This window comes from Equus quagga, chromosome 12 (genome assembly GCF_021613505.1).
Source record: "Equus quagga isolate Etosha38 chromosome 12, UCLA_HA_Equagga_1.0, whole genome shotgun sequence".
NCBI classification, from domain to species: Eukaryota; Metazoa; Chordata; class Mammalia; order Perissodactyla; family Equidae; genus Equus; species Equus quagga.
Genome location: NC_060278.1, coordinates 70549147 through 70565759, shown reverse-complemented (window position 1 = coordinate 70565759; position 16613 = coordinate 70549147). Strand labels below are relative to the sequence as shown.

At 42.7% G+C, this 16613-nt stretch overlaps 1 protein-coding gene across 8 annotated transcripts in view; it reads right to left on the bottom strand.

Moving 5' to 3' along the window:
• Nucleotides 1–16613, bottom strand: part of KIF16B (kinesin family member 16B) — a 282927-nt gene that overhangs the window by 100530 nt on the left and 165784 nt on the right. The gene's annotated exons all lie outside the window — the stretch shown is intronic.

Here is a 16613-nt window from a genome sequence, read left to right as displayed (position 1 = left end):
CCTGTCCAAAGTCACAATGGTAAGATGTGGTGGAGCCAGGATTTGAACCCACAAGAGCCTGCTTCCAAAACACCTTCTAATAACTTATTTAATGAGCAATGCTCAAATTACATGATATACAATGAAAGTATTAAATCTTTCATTGAAACTTGTCATTTAGAGTCATAGTCATCCTCCCGTAAATGGAAATAATCTGTAGATTATAAGCATCACCATCCACGAGAAATAAATCACAGATATATATGAAAGGTATGTACCACTGAGCTCAGCCCATAGGTCATTATATTAAATAGGTACAGGGCTTCATCAAAGCTAATGTACAATCATTCTTATTTATATAACAATAAACAGAACCTTGGGAATGTTTCCTGGTAGATATTTATAGACTTCAGTACATTTCAGTCTTTCCAGAGATATTTACATAATCCAACACATCACTGGATACAATACTTTCAAACCCAGAGAATTTCCCCAATGGTATTGTCTGTATTCTCTATTTTTATTTCCTGTGAACAATAGCTCAATGTGACCATCAGTAGACACTTCTCTGACAACATCACATGCCTGTGGTCATACGGCAAATGCTACTCTGAGAGTTGGGAGAGCCGGGTTTGAATAAAAACCCGATCGCCTGAGGACTGCTGACAATGTGCAGGCGCTGGGCTTGGCACTCAGCATGCCCTACCCTCACTTTGTTCTCCTCAGCTCTAGCAGGCTGACACTTTTGTCGTCCCATTTTTAGAACAGGAAACTGAGGCTTAGAGTGTGTAAGTAGCAGAGGGAGGACCTGAATTCAAGTTTGGTACTAAAATCTGTGCAGCCACCACTAGAACTGTTGCTAAGGCTGTGTGGTCTTAGGAGGTCATAAAATGTGAGTTAAATATCTTATCTCTAATGTGTCACTTTGAGCACCTACTGTTTTTTTTTTTTTTTTTTTTTTTTTTTTTTTTTTTTTACTGAGCACAGTGTCAGGTACTGTGCTAGGAATAGGGGATAAAGCAGCCTGTAAGGGAGATGTAGTCCCTGCCTCCATGGAGCTCCCAGTCTGTAAGTAGTAGTCAAATGAACACAAGGAGTACACCCCAGTGTATCAGAAGACAGGACTCAGGAAGGACACAGTGCTGTCACATACAGAGCAGGGTACTGATCCCAGAATTTGGTAGTACCTAGACTCAAGGCAAGCTCCCCAAGGAAACCTATATCCCAGCTGCGCCATTCTTTCTCATGCATGCCATAGAAACTGCAGAGCAGCTCAATAAAACCAGATCTTGGCTTTCTATGGGGGAAGTGGTAAGACATGAAGCTCAACAGGGCAACAAAAGCCAGGCAGCAAAGTGCCTCAGAAGCAGTATTAAGGACTTTAAACTTGATCCTAAAGACAGTAGCAGAAAAGTGTCTTGGAAAAGGGTTGTTGAAGAACACATTGACTGGTCTTCTGTAGAGAACAGATGGGAGGGGAGGAATATGGGAAGCTGAGAAACAAATTAGGAAGCTAGTGAAGTCATGTAAATAAGAGATGATGGAGGCAGGACCTGAGATAACTGGGATAAAGAAATGATGATAACTCTGATACTCAAAAGGTTGAGTTGACAGAACTCGGTAACTGGTTGAATTTTGGTGGGGGCTGTGATGAGAAAGGAAGAATCAAAGATGACCCTCAGGTTTCTGGTCAGATTTCAAAGGAGGTGGGAAAGCAGAACTTAATTGCCAAGAGGCTGAGCTAAGAGGTCAACAAGTCTGAATACATATCCTAGTGGTTGTGAGACCATGTATGAGTTATTAACCCTGGATGCTTAATTTTCATGGAAAATGAAAGAAATAACAGGCCCTACATCAAAAGGTTGTAGCCAGGACCATATGAGACAATACACGCAAAACACTTGGACAGCGCCTCCACATACTAGGTGCTACAGTGTTGCCTCCTGTTGTCACGACCCACTGAGATGAGGAGCCCCGGGGAAAGAGCCAGATGGCGGTTGGGGAGAGGTAGCAGTGGTAGCTGTATTAGTGTTGATACTCACAGTGGTGAAGGCGAGGGTAGCGGTTACATCCATTGAAGCTAACATGCATTGAAGACTTTCTCTATATGGGGTTCTGAGTACTTTGCAATTAACTCTCACAATGGCCCTATGTGGTAGGTGCCTTCATTATCCCCAGTTTACACACGAGAAAGGACCATATCACTAGTATATGGCAGAATCAATCGTGAATCTAGAGCCCACAATTTAATTATTTTCTCTATCCTGCTTTCAAGAACATAAGCTCAATTTTACACATGTTAAATCTAATGATTCCAGAGGGCCATCCAAACTGAGATGTCTAGCAGGCATGGCGATACATACAAAGATCTGGCACTTAGACCCTTCTCAAGGATGGAGATATAGACTTGGGATTTACCAGCATCTAGATAGGAACTAAAACCTACAAGAGTAGATAAGACTACCCAGGACATATATGTGGAATGAGGATAAGGGAGCTTAGTACTAAGGCTGGAAGATGACAGACAGTGCAGTGACTGACACAGAAGGATGTACCCTCAAATGAGGCTAGGGACGAGCAGTTAAAGACACAGAGAGAAGATCAGAAAAGGGTAGGCACACAAAAGCACAGGGAAGAAGGTGTTTCAAGAAAGAAGAAGGGGTCAGTAGTATGAAATTTTCAGGAATGTCAAGTAAGATAGGGCCCAAGGAGAACTCATTGAACTTAGCAACATGGAGGCACTGGTGACCTCAGAGTGACCTTTGTCGGGATGGGACCAGACTGTAGTGGGTTGAGGAGTGAATGGGAGGAAAGAGGAGACTGTGAATGCAGATATGGTAAAATTTCTCAGCGATTTCAGTTATGAAGGGAAGGTGGAAGGTTTAGGAGAATGGATGTTCATTTTAATACCTGGAAGAGACGGTGCATATTTACATCCTGGTATAAACAAGCCAGAAGAGAGAGGGTGGAAAAAATTGGAGACAGGCTGGGAATATCTGATGGGTAGAGAAGCCTGAGCTGGCATGAAACTAAAGGATAGAACAGTAGCTAAGAGTAAGGGCTCTGGAATTAGTCTAACCCAGATAAATCTCGGGCTCCTATGTGACCACGGGACAATCTCTCAACCTCTTGAAACTTCAATTTGCTCATCTGAAACTAGACTCAAAAATAATCCTAGTTCTTGGGGTCGGCCCGGTGGTGCAGCGGTTAAGTTCGCATGTTCCGCTTAGGAGGCCCGGGGTTCGCTGGTGCGGATCCCAGGTGTGGACATGGTACCGGTTGGCAAGCCAGTCTGCCAAGCCTCCCACACATAAAGTAGAGGAAAATGAGCACAGATGTTAGCTCAGGGACAGTCTTCTTCAGCAAAAAGAGGAGGATTGGCAGCAGATGTTAGCTCAGAGCTAATCTTCCTCAAAAAAAAATTTTTTTTTTAAATTATCCTAGTTCTTAATTGGAGGAGGATTGAACAAGAGTACACACTGAGCACTTAGCAGTTAATAAATGTTACCTATTAATGCTACAGGATCCACAGTACAGGTAGGGAAATTACCCTGAGAGAGGCAAAAGGGCAGTTCAGCCATTGGGACAGGAAGAAAAGAGGGAAGGATGAATGCAAAGCAGGCATGGGATTTGGAGGTGTTGTCCTCTTGGGCTTCTGTATTCCCTGTGAGATCAGAAGCAAGGTTCTCTGCTGAGAGTGAGGAGGAAGAGTGGTGGGGTTAGAGGCATAAAGAACATAGGGATTATTTGTCATAGGTGAAAGGGCCAATGGTCAATAGAACTGATAAACACAACAAGCAAAAAGAGGTGGTTGGGCATCATCCAAGCTTAGAGACCATCAGTTTACAGAAGCACCAACCTCTTTGTTGATGTGGCTTTCTCTTATAGCACTGAGTTGAGATGCCCAGGTACAGGTTCAGGGCAAGGGGACAGTTCAATGGTTCCAGCTGGGACTCTGGCAAGTGGGAGAACTGAAGGACCATCTGAGGATTTGGGAAGAGGATGGCTCAAGTGTTGGGGATGAGGACTTGATTGGACAGGGAAGTGAGGATAAGACAAGGCTTACAGTGTGGAGAAAGCAGAAAATCAAAGAAGTCCCAAGCTAAAGAAGTAAGCACTCCTTAAGTAACTAGACGGTAGGATGAGTTATCCACATGGAATCACCCAAGATAATAGCAGGACTTAGAAAGATGGTGCAACTTAGAAGGAAACACCTGGAAGGCAAGTAGATGACAACGGCAAGAAGCAGGAAAGAGTGGGAGAGGTAGCTCCCACAAGAGAAGAATCAGGAGTGCTCTACAGAGTGGAGGTAGGGTGGCTGAGAGCAGGTTGGGGCAGTACCTAAGAGTCTAGGCTGGTGCCTCCTTGCGAGTTTTCATTTTAGAACATTTGATTGGGATGAGGAAGGGAAAAGTCTTTGGATCAGTGGCAGCTGCCAACCTTAGATGCATGAGGCCACAGCTCTGATCCCTCCTGAAGAGTAGCATCTATTGAAATGTAAAGCTGAGTTAAGAAATCAGAGATACCATTTTAATTCTTAATGAACTAGTATCAATTTTATTTCTGTGATCTGTTTTTAAATAGGAAAATGTTTGATTGCTTTCTACTGAAAGCAATATGTCCTTGACAAATAATGATTCCCATTTCCTCAAAAACAAGAGTAAAACAAAAAACCATAAAGATGCTCAGTCTTAAAGTCTCAAACAATTCAAGGAGAGAGTCATAATTACAAAGTCAGGAAGTGTATTTTAAATATGAGGTGATATTAGCTGCTGCTACTACTGTATAACTTCTGTTAAGTAGTACATATTTACTAATCATACTTTAAAATGCACCTCTTTCCATAATCAATGACAATTATTTTAAATAGCAAACCTCAATGGATTGTACAATATAAATGTGTGCTAATATCAAGGAAGGAGTATCAACTATAATTGTATTTTAATGTGACTTCATTTTTAAATAAATGTAATTCACTATCTTACGTTACTGAAATTATCTTGGCTCCAAATGCTAATTTCCTAAATGTTACAATTAAAAGGAAAACCACAAAACGATATAATTTTTGCAGCTGTTCTTAGCATTTTAAAATGACTTTTGGAAGGACATATACTATGTTAGGTCCAACAAAAAAACATAGCATACAATCTATTTTTATGAGAAATAGCCTTGTTTTTGTTTTGCATTAAAAGACATCTAGCATTTTTAGGTATAACTGCACATCTTGCAATTTATATTCCTGTTTATCATCAGCAACGAAAAAGCAAGGGGGTGGGAACTTCTCAGTTCACACCATTACATTGAAAGTGAGACTGTGATTATCAAAAAAAGAAAGAAAAATTTAAATAAACTGAAAGCATAAATATTCAAGTCCTTGTGTTGTCTCAATGGTGATTTATTTTGTACCTGTGATGTCACTTCACTTTCCAAAAGAAGGGAAATGGCTACTCAAGTCCAGCCAACAGTTGAGCTGGCAGCTGTCGGGGGGGTAGACAGGGAGGGAAATGGAAGCTGAGCTCTAGATCATAATATGACTGGAAGAGAGCTCTCACTTGACAATGGAGGTAAGCTGAAGGTGAGGCAGTCCCTCACACATGGATATTTTCAGTAGTTATGTGAACAGGTAAGGGAAAAATTCTTGGTCAATGGGTGGGTCTGGACTTTTCCTACATGACTTTTAGGTTATAATCAAAGATAGGGATGACTTCATGGGTCCTGTGTGCAACCCATGAAGTCACACAGGGCCCCGCATTCACTTGATGCTCTCCTGTTGTCATCTTGAAATTCTTAATATTTGAGCAAAAGCTCTCATATTTTCATTATGCACTGAGCCCTGCAAATTATGTACCTGGTTCTAATCCAGTATATGTCATTTTTTAAAGAACTCCTGTCCTGTTGCCTGGAATGTTTGGTGGTATTCCCAGAACAGACTCTGGTAAGGGATAGATGGAAAGGAGCTGGAAAGAAACTAGAACTCAGGGTAAGATGGTGCACCTCTCCTTGATCCTTCACAAAGGATTGGGTTCTGACCACGATGCGTCCTGCAGTGGTTTAGACCAGAATGGCTGACCTTCTCATCACCCTACCCTTCTCAGGAACTTCCAGCCAGTCTCAAATCACCTTACATCTGAGCAAATCCCAAGGAGGCTGGGGGATCTTAAAGACTAAAAAGAAAGTTTTGATTTGATATCCAATTGTCTCCCTGACCTTGGGAACCCTGACATCCTAGATGTTCTTTGAAGGATGAGCAGAAACCAGATATTACCCAAGGTAGGTGCGGGGAAACTCATGAAAAGCAGAACTTGCCTGTCCAGCCAGCCTCTGACTTCACGGAAAGGCCCTGCAGTCTTTCCTGCGTGCATCAGCTCCCACGTAAACTTTCATTAGAAAGCTCAGAATAGCTGCTTTGTAGAGATGCTTGGAATCACTACACCACTCACTCCCTGTATCCCTTTTGTTCCCCCCAAATCGCTGTGTGACACATCAAGCGATCCTACAGTAGAATAACTTATAACTGCAATTCAAGGTGACTGTATCAAGATGGGGTTTCACAATGCAATTTAATCTGGGAGGCTGTGAAATTAAAGCCCTTCTAGGTAAAAGTCAGAGTTTATAACATAAATATCCTTAGTACCTTGGGAATGGTTTTCTAATGAACTTTCAAATCCCTAGTCTAGAAAGTACTTTAACTAAAGACTTTCCAGGAGCCAGTCTTAAGCCTTTTGTATTGCAAATGGAAAGTGCTCAAAGAACCAAAGACTGCTTTAAAAAAACAGTAAAATTTGATACCATAAGCATTTTAAGTGAGTTTCTCCCCAGCCTGTTTCTTGTAACAGGGGTAAGACTTGCTCTAATAACAATAGCCAGGACTACGTTAAACACAGGAACCTTCCTGATTAAGCCGTAAGATCACAGACGGTTTCAAGTACAAGGGGACCCAAGAGGCCAAGCATTCAACTTAGCACGCACTCCTACATCCTGCTGCCTCCCCTACTTTAGAGGCCAGGAGACTGAGGCCCAGAGAGTATGAGAGAGATGTCTAAGGTGACCTCCTCTCAAGAGGTGGCAAGAGTAAAGCCCACCTCCTCCTACTCCTCATCCATTCTTACTTTGACCCTGGAATTCTTCTCACCTCCTCAACCAAATCATGGTAACTCTTACCCTAGAAACAGCCTCCTAAAAGTTAAAAATGATTCATCATTCCAAGATATACCTCTTCCTGTTGGATAAACCGGAATAGTGTACCACAGGCAATTTTCCTGCCCCTTCATTCAGACATACATGCCACATATCCAAGAAACCTTAAGGAAGCACCTACTGTGTACAAGGCAGTACATTAGACTCTGAGGGAATACAGAATGGATAAAGTGCCTCTGGGTCTTGAGAGAAGTCTAAGTGAAAGAAAAGATGCATGTGTATCAGTCACACTGAATGTGATGAGCCCAAGGAGAAAGTTCCATTTTTAACAGAAGATGGGGTGGAGGGAGGGCATTTACAGCTGTAGGGATGAGAGGAGGCTTCACAGAAGAACTGCTGTTTGAGCTGGGCCTTGACAGATGGACAGAAGGAGAGAATTATGATGGGCATGGTGTAGTGAGGGGGGAAAATCTAGGGGAAGAAAAATCAGAGAAAGAAGACAAAAGATATAAGCAAAGGAAGCAGTAAACAGCCTTGTTTGGCTGTTGCTTAGAATAAATAAAGAGAAGTGGTGATAAATAAAGCCCAGAAACTAAACCATAGGCAGAATATCCAAGGTCAAGCTGACACTCTCTGGGGCACCTTCCTGGGCAACCTTTCCTCCCACCGCCCTGGATAGTTCTGTATTGAGGCACTGAGTATGAGGTTCAGGAACAGTGGGTCAATGGATGCAGTGGTTCACACACCCATTGATTCACTTGTTCAACATGCCATCCATGTTCTAAGCACTGTCCTAGGCACTGCGCATTCAGCAAAAGGAACCAAGTCCCTGCAGTCGTAATCCTTCCATTCTTTTTTTTTTTCCTGCTTTTTTCTCCCCAAAACCACCCAGTACACAGTTGTACATTCCAGTTGCGGGTCCCTCGAGTTGTGGCAGGTGGGATGCCGCCACACCATGGCCCGATGAGCGGCACCATGTCCACGCCCAGGATCAGAACCGGCGAAACCGTGGGCTGCTGAAGTGGAGCGTGCAAACCCAACCACTCGGCCACAGGGCCGGCCCCTGTAACCCTTCCATTCTAATGAGGGGACAGCTAACTAACAATGAGTATGTTATGTGACAGGTACTTTGAAAAAGAATAAAGCCAGGAGAGAGGGTGGAGAGAGATGGGTATATTTAGGAGAGAACAGAATGAAGAGAGTGACCATAAGGATGCATCTGGTGCCAACACGAGGGAGAAGCTAGGTCAATGACCAAGAGACAACCTGTGTGGCATGCTGGGAGTACAGCAAGATCAGCACGGTGAGAACAGATGGAACCTGGGGAGAGTGATGGTATAAGAGCAACTGTGGCCCAAGAGGGAGTCAAGGCCAAGATCACCCAGGGCCCTACGTATCACAGAGGGCAGACAAGAGCCCAGTCCACCAGGGCTCCTTGAGGACAGAGATCCGTCTTAGTTGACTGCATATCCTGACGGCCTTCTGCAAGCACATACTAGGTGTCCAACCAATGACTGCTATGGGCAACGCTTTGAAGCCAGGGACATGAGCCAGACCTAAATCAAACAGGGTCACAGAATATCTGGGCGAGGAAGAGATGTTGTCGGTCAATGCCAAGTTCTCTTTCCCTTAAAAAATAACAACTTTTGCTACTTCTCATGCTTTCAAGATGAAGGTAATTCACGGCAGCAAATTTAGAAAACACAGGTGAGCAAAATACAGGTAAGGCCCTCACATGATTGCTCCATATGGGTATACAGCCTTCAGGCTTCACAGCCATACACTTAGACACATAGACGAGAGCCTACAACAGAGTCTATTTTGCGATCTTTTTCTCTTAATACATACCTTGGACAAATTCCCAAATCATTAACTACTATTCTACAACATAGTTTAATATCACACAATTCTATAATAGAGATGCACCGTGATTTATGTAAGCAATCTCATATTGTTGGAAACGTACATGGTAGATGATTCTGACAAAAGGTTGGTAGGATCTACATTAGGTAGCACAAGAAGAGGTTAGTTTAAGAAAAGAAAAGCTGTGCATATTTGTGGGCAGACGGAAAAGCGAACAGAGACGGGAAGTTTGAAGGTGTGAAAAAGATTTAAAATGCACCACAGTTCCTCTGCCTTGACGATACACATCGTTGAAGTGGAGAGCTTTACAAGTTTGCTTTACACATTTGTACTCCTCTGATATTGTGCACTGACAGACAAAATGCTAACACACCTAGCCAGGCAATGCTTGAAATGTGTGCGTGGGCCTCGGCCTGGGCCTGGGCCTGAGCAGAGGCCTCAGGAGCCCCTCTGCACCTCCGCTGGCCTGTCAGCCCACTCCTGCTCTGCACTCTCATGCCTCTTCTCTTCTAGATCCCCAAACCTTCCTTTCATTATTTCTCTCTCTGACATCTCTCTTTTAATTCCTCCTCTTGTTGCTTTAATGTAAGCAGCAGCTGCCATCAAATAAAGAATTTGGGGGGGGGGGGTGGATTTCACTGACAAAATAACAGCAGAAAAGACTCATATAAGCAGATTAATTGAAACATAATCAACAATTTTACATGGAAAAAAAGAAAGAAATGAATGGCCCAACATGTTTGAAAGCCACTGCTCTTATAGCACAGTAAATTGAGCAACAAGAAGGTCTACGTGGCCAGCTGAAAAAGCCAGTACAAGAACCACCACCCTTTCTGTCCTGAGCACACACTGTGATAACTCCTCAAGGGCAGGCAGCAAATTTATTTAAAAGAACTTCTCCCATTTCTTATAAGCACCAAAAGTCCTTAGAGACTAAGTGTTAAATTATGATATAAACACAGAATGAAGATTTGTGCTCAATGGCATGGAAAAAGTTCATACTAAAATGTTAAAGGAAAAAGCACAATACAGAACTGTATATTTAGTATGATCTCAATTGTGGTTTTTAAAATATTCTATATGGTGCATAATTACAATATCTGATGTACAATTAAATATATATACTTCAAAATATAAGCAAATACTACAAATGTAAACCAATCATTATTTCTTGGTGGAAGGACTGTGAATGCTTGTGATTATTTTATTCATTTCTGAATGTGTACTTTTTTATAATAAGCATTTCAATTTGTAATGAGACAAACTATTTCAAAAATTTTTCTTAATCTGCTGTCATTATAGCAACCATTTTATTTCCTTTACGCTTCTAGGAATCTCTGGTTCATTTCCATTTATTTCCAACAATGATGATGATTAACCTTAGTAGATCATAAGATATGGGAGTTGCTGATGATGACAAACGTGATGTCACTGATGTGGGACACAGCTTTTCAAGGTTAGAATTATGATGTGTAATAAAAGAGGGGGATGGAAATGCCTCATCAGGGAACAACTCACACATACACAGTCAGTCAACAATTACTTCTCAAACAGCTACTCAGAAGTAAGGACACAGTATTAAGAAAATTAGACCCTTTCATTCACCACTAAATATAGAGACCAAGAGTAGACAAATAGTTGCACCCACAGACACAATTACCAACTATTTAAAATGCTGTCAAAGAAAGGCAGACGATGCTACAAGTGAGTAGTCAAGGAGATGAAATTTGGATTGGGGTTGGTAGGGCCTTTAAGAGGAAGTGACATTTAAACTGAGATCTTACAGACTATGTAGGATTTAGCCATGTGAAGAGCTGGTGGACACATGAACAAGTGTTCCAGGAAGAGGAAACAGCATGTGCAAAGACCTGGAAGCAAGCACAGATCTGTAACACTGGAACCCTTGACTGAATCAGCAACATGCTCTAACCCAATGAGTTGAATTACAGAGAACTCATAGCATATAATCAAGTTAATACAATATGTTACCTCAAAGGAAAATCATGCTGTCATGGAGGACTAAGAGGAAATCTACTATAATCCACCCTTTCCCATACCTGCCATCCATCCTTTCAGGAGGAAGAGTCTCAGTTCCTCAGGTGACCTTTGCAAGTTGGCTTTGTGTTGTACAATCACATGAGTGAAGCATACATGCTCGGGCAATGCGAACCCAAAGTAACTGAATACAGACACATTGATCTTTGAATCCCACAACTCATCTCCCCACCTACTTTGAAAACAGAAAACACAGGGAGCTCATCTTTTAAAGTGGCTCACAGTGGAATAATATTCAAGGACAAAAAAGAAAAACGCAAAGTCAGTAATTAACACTAATCTCTGTTAAAGGAAGGAAGAAGCCCATGTCTTTCAGTTGCTTTCATCACAAGTTCCCCAAGACTGTGTATCTTAACAAGCTGTTTAGGGCACTCCACAGAAACTGTAAAGTTAGTAAATGGGCCATAAAAAAGCAAGGCATCTGAGACCAAAAACTGGAGAAGAAATCAGCCTTGCAGCAAGCCAAACTTTTGAAAAATGGTAAGGCCCAATAAAATAAACGAGCAGAGGCAAACACAGTAAATTATCATCAACTAAAACACAGGCTAACTACCAAATCACCAGCAACATAAATATTGCCAACTATGTGTATAAAACTTTCACACTCAAGGTCAGCAAGTAAAAAAACAAAAGGATAAAGTACCAGATAGTGAGAGAAAAGTGGAGCTAGCAAGGCACTGTGTTTACAAGGGAAGGTGATCTTTCACCCCAGGACATGCAGTGAAAACCATGCCCTCACCTGAAGGGGAAAATCTTATCCAGACACCTCCAGCTATGACCAGATGCTTTTCTGAAGCCCCTTCTACATGGGTATGAATTCAGGGGGGAAAGTGAATTTACTTAGTTCACATTTATTAGATCCTATTATGTTCCAGGTACTTGCTGGGCACCGAGTGAGCAATAAACTAGATGCTGTGCCTGTTTTCTGGAAGCTTACAGTCATCTACAGTGAAGCTTAGGCTAACACAATGAAGGCTAGAACCCTGTTATGGATGTCTTCTTACTTTCTCCTTAATGTGAGGTATTTACCCTTCCAGCTGAAGGAAGGCAAGAAGAGAGCGAGGACGAGAGGGAAAGAAGGAATGAGGAGGGAGAGCTTAAGGAAGAAACAGGGAAGGGTGGAAGATAAAAGGGAAAATGAAACTACTTTCTTCTCATACAATTGTTGTCAGCCTGTGAGAAGGCCTCACTACCATCTTGGTGCCTTTGGCTTTTGGCATTCAAATCCCAGAACTCTTCGTTTGGAATCTAGTTCCTTCTAGCTCTGCATTGTGAAACTCCACCCCTACTCTTAAACTGAAAGGACTAGGAAGGCTGGAATAACCTCACACGGCATTCCACTACAGCATGTAGCTCAACACAGGACAAAACAGGTGCTTGACAAATCCTTGGAGATGATCAGGATGCCCAGGACATGCTTCTAGAAAGAGCCACTATTAGCAGGATTCCCCAGACTCTACTGTCTGTGAATACAGCCTAGAACCGCATCCAGGAGGGTGTACTTATATTGAGAAAAGTCTACACTTCAAGAGGATATCTTCCCAGTTTACAAGGAAGTGGAAACTCTCCTCAGTATCAGTGAGAACAGCAGTGATATGTACAAGCATTCTGTAGAACAATCTGTGAACACGTATCAAACCTTAAAACTATACACACCCTCTGGCCTAGACATTCCATCTCTACTTTGTTCTCCCCTGAGGAAGTAATCATGAATAAGCACAAAGATTTAGCTACAAACATCTTCACCCCAACTGCTTGTGAGAGCTCAAAACTTGACAACAAAATGTTTACCAACAGAAGATAAGTTAAATAAAGTATGGAATATCCATACAATGGAATATTGCATGGACACTAAAGTGATGTAGGAAAAGATATATATGCAAAAAATTCTTACAAGTCCAGTACGAAGCCATCTTGGTAAAAGAACACACATAAATATAGATAAGTACAAATGTAGACATATAAACATGTATACATACATACGCACACACATACAGAGAGAGGCAGAGAGACATGGCTAGATAGTAGAACAGACAGATAGTGAACAGACAGATTCTATATAGACTAGAATATACAGCATCATGTTAATTCTGCAGTAATTTCTTCTTTTCTGCTTGTTTGCGATTTCTAAATTTTCCATAATGAACACATTAAGATAAAAAGTTAGATTAAAAATAATTATCACTCATCTAACTTCATCCCCTATCGTTGAAGACTTCAGACCATCTTCAGAGTCGGGGGCCTTCCACAGCTCCTGAGGTCTGTGTTGGCCCTGAGGCTTACCAAACCCCATCTCAGGCTGCTACACTCCATGAAGCTGCTTGGATGGCTTATCAAACACAAGTCTGATTCTGACTTTTGATATTTTTGGCCCAACTGCATTTGAAACCCAAGTGTTTCTCTTCTTTAGAATTTAATTATTCAAATATATCCATTTAAATGGGCTCACCACTAGTTAGTGCTTAAAGGCGCTAATGAGCAAGTAAAAATTTCTTCTTTTATTTTCAAGATTCAAATGAACTTGGAATGTATCTAATTTAGCTTAGAGCACTTTCAAGAAGCTGTGAAAGCTTCCACATCCTGCCAAATTAGCTGCCTGTTTGCAGTCTCAGAGCAAAGCAGAGGATGCCCAAGCAGTGGGCTTGTTTTCTTCTGAAAGACGCTGTGCTGGTTGAGGAGGAATGTCTCCCCTGCAGGAAAATTATTTCCTGGCAAAGACCCTGGCTGGGCACTTCTCCAAATTGGAACTAACTCCCAAAAGAAGTTACCAGGCTGCTTTGCCACATCCAAAAATTCTCTGGCACCCAGTACCACGCATGTGTGTGTACAAATCCTGGTTTCCAGGGTGCTTGAGATGCGAGCCAGCAGTAAGTTCCAAAACTATGTTAGAAACGATACACTTAACTTTATGTGCCCAGTTGGGCTGATAAGATGTTCTTGGCCAGCAAGGACTTTACTTTTAAAAACTCCAAATCTTACTAAGATTCAAAGCATGGGGGTAAGACATGGGCTATTCAGAGAATTAGTAGGTTGCCTATTGAACAAAGACCAAAAGTGGGTTGCTTTGAAGATAAGCTGGATCTTACTGGATACAATAATTTGCAAACCAGACAGAATTCTTTCAGAGAGCTTTGCTCTAAGAGGAACTGAGTAGTGAGTAGTAAATTTTCAGTCTATTGCAAAAAACATACTCAGGTCTATAAAATACCAAGGAAAGCAAGAGATATTTGTAATAGTTAAGAAAGCCACAAAACGTGTGAAGTACATGTGTGTGAGTGAGAGACTCACAAATACAGGGGTGAGCCAATCTGGAGACAGCAAAAAGCACATAGGATCCATTCGAAGCCACAAGGCCCCTGGAGACCTATGAACAGACACATCCTTTGTGTTGAGAGTACAACTGCTGGCCAAAACCTACAGCTCAGTGAGCATTTGTTAAGTGCCCATTATGTGCGAGATTCTGGCGATTCAAAGACAAGCAGGGCCTGGTCCCTGCCCTCGTGAAGCCTACTGCGAAAGCAGGTATTAGCATCAATTAAACAAATTTGGGAAAAGTATCCACAAAATGCCTGCCAGAGAATAAAGAGGAAGCATTTAACTCAAAGTGGAGATGCACAGAACACTTCCTGAGGTGATAACTCCCATACTCAGCTTGGAAGATGAAGAAGATTGGCCAAAAGAAGAAGAGTAGGAAGGTTTTATAGACAGATTTGACCTGGAAACAGGTGTAAAAGCTCTATTTCATCCACTTAAACCAAAGCATAAAGTTCAAAGTGGAAAGTGACAGAAGATAATGTTGGAGAACAAAGTCATGGATGAGCACGTTGGATCTTGGAGGTCACCCCACAGGCACTGAGGGGCCAGGCCAGATGCTGGGAAGAGGAGCGGGCCTGAGAGGAAGACGGTGTCACCATGAAGGGCTAAGGAGTGAGGTGAGCTCCACCTTTCAGCTCAAGGTTGGGACAGGATTCCAGGGGCAGATCCATGAGTCTTTCCTGTATCATCTCATAGAGGAAATCAGGAATTACGTTCAAGGCCATGACTGTCACCCTGATGACTAGGGAACATCTGCTACTCCTCAGGTATTGACCACGCTGGCCATTTAAAGAAAAAAAAAATCTCTCTTTCACGTTCTTCCACCATGATGGGCAGCAAAATTCTCAGTGAAAAGGCCCCACCATGGACTTGCTCGGGGTCGGGGTGGGGACAGCAAGAAGGAGAGGGCTGTGAAGACGGAGTCCCTGTATGGAGCCAAACTGGGAAGAAAAAATATTCCCAAGCGATAGAGTGGGCAGTGATTTCTTTCAAATGACTGGAAAGCAGGTTGGTGCTCAGGAACCTGGGGCGAGAAGGGAAAGGAGCTGTTGAAACTCAAGAAGAGTCCCAACATTTGTAGACAGATGTGGTCATGGGGGTTTAATAAGAGAAAAACAGAGGAGGAGGAGAGGAGGGGGAGTGGGAGCATGGTGGCAGCTAACATTTATTAAGCAAATAGTTTGCATTATGTAATAATTTACAAGACCAAAAAGTAGTTTGCCTAAGAGGTGGAAAGTGTTAAAAGCAGAAGGAGAATGCTCTGAAACAAGTCTGTTTGAACAGGAGGTGCCCCACCAATTCTTTTTAAATTCCTGTTTGTTAAAACTGCTCCTAGAGAGGTGACAGGGCAAATATGGTGTAAGTGACACCAAACTCTGCACTTATGATGAGGCCGTGGCCACCTGCTGATCACAGGATTCCGTGCATACGTGGGTAGTCTCTGAGATGGCTCACTGTACTGAGATGCAGCACACTGGAGTGCGTGGCCTGGGCTGAACTGCATGGCTTCCCCTACTTTAAAGATACCCCCAAGTAATCCAAGTTTGGCATGTGCAAAAGACAATGCTACCAGCATCCTGACTTCTGACAGGCTTTACAAATGTCTTCCCTGTGCACTCAATCATGCTCTGCGATGACTGAGCCCCAGCACAGGGGCGGACAGATGAGGAGCCCTCAAACAGCAGCTGAATGGATGAGGAAGAAGTGGTAGAACTAGCCAATGTCTATTTTATTCGACAGAGGGAGCCGCCTTCATCCTGTGCTTTTGACAAGCCACACAAGTAGTGAGACTCCAGCTTTTCCCACGGGGCGTGTGGTGGCTGACAGAGGACTCAAGGATACGGTCACTTACGGGAGAAAGGTCAAGGCCGTGGGCCCAGTTTTTCAAGGTTGTACTCATTATCCTCCCTGCCTCTTGACAACTGCTCCTCCTCCTGTACTTGTATTTCAGCTGGGTAGCATGCAACCCCCAACCAATTATTTAAGTCAGAAAATGGTAGTCAATATCTTCGTTTCTCACATCCAATTAATCATCCAGGCCGCATGACTTCCTGCCCTAAATGCCTCTAGAGCCCGCCCCTTCTTCTAGTTTCCTTCAACTGCTGCCTCAGTTCACGCCCTCGCCTCCTGTGTCCTTCCCATAGCTTCCTCAGTGCCCCTGTTACTCAGCCCAGCAGAGTGATCCCCCTCAAAGCAAAGATGATTACGTCTCTCCTTGGGGAGAAACACTTCTTGGATGCCTACCATCAACCGGGGTTTGAGAC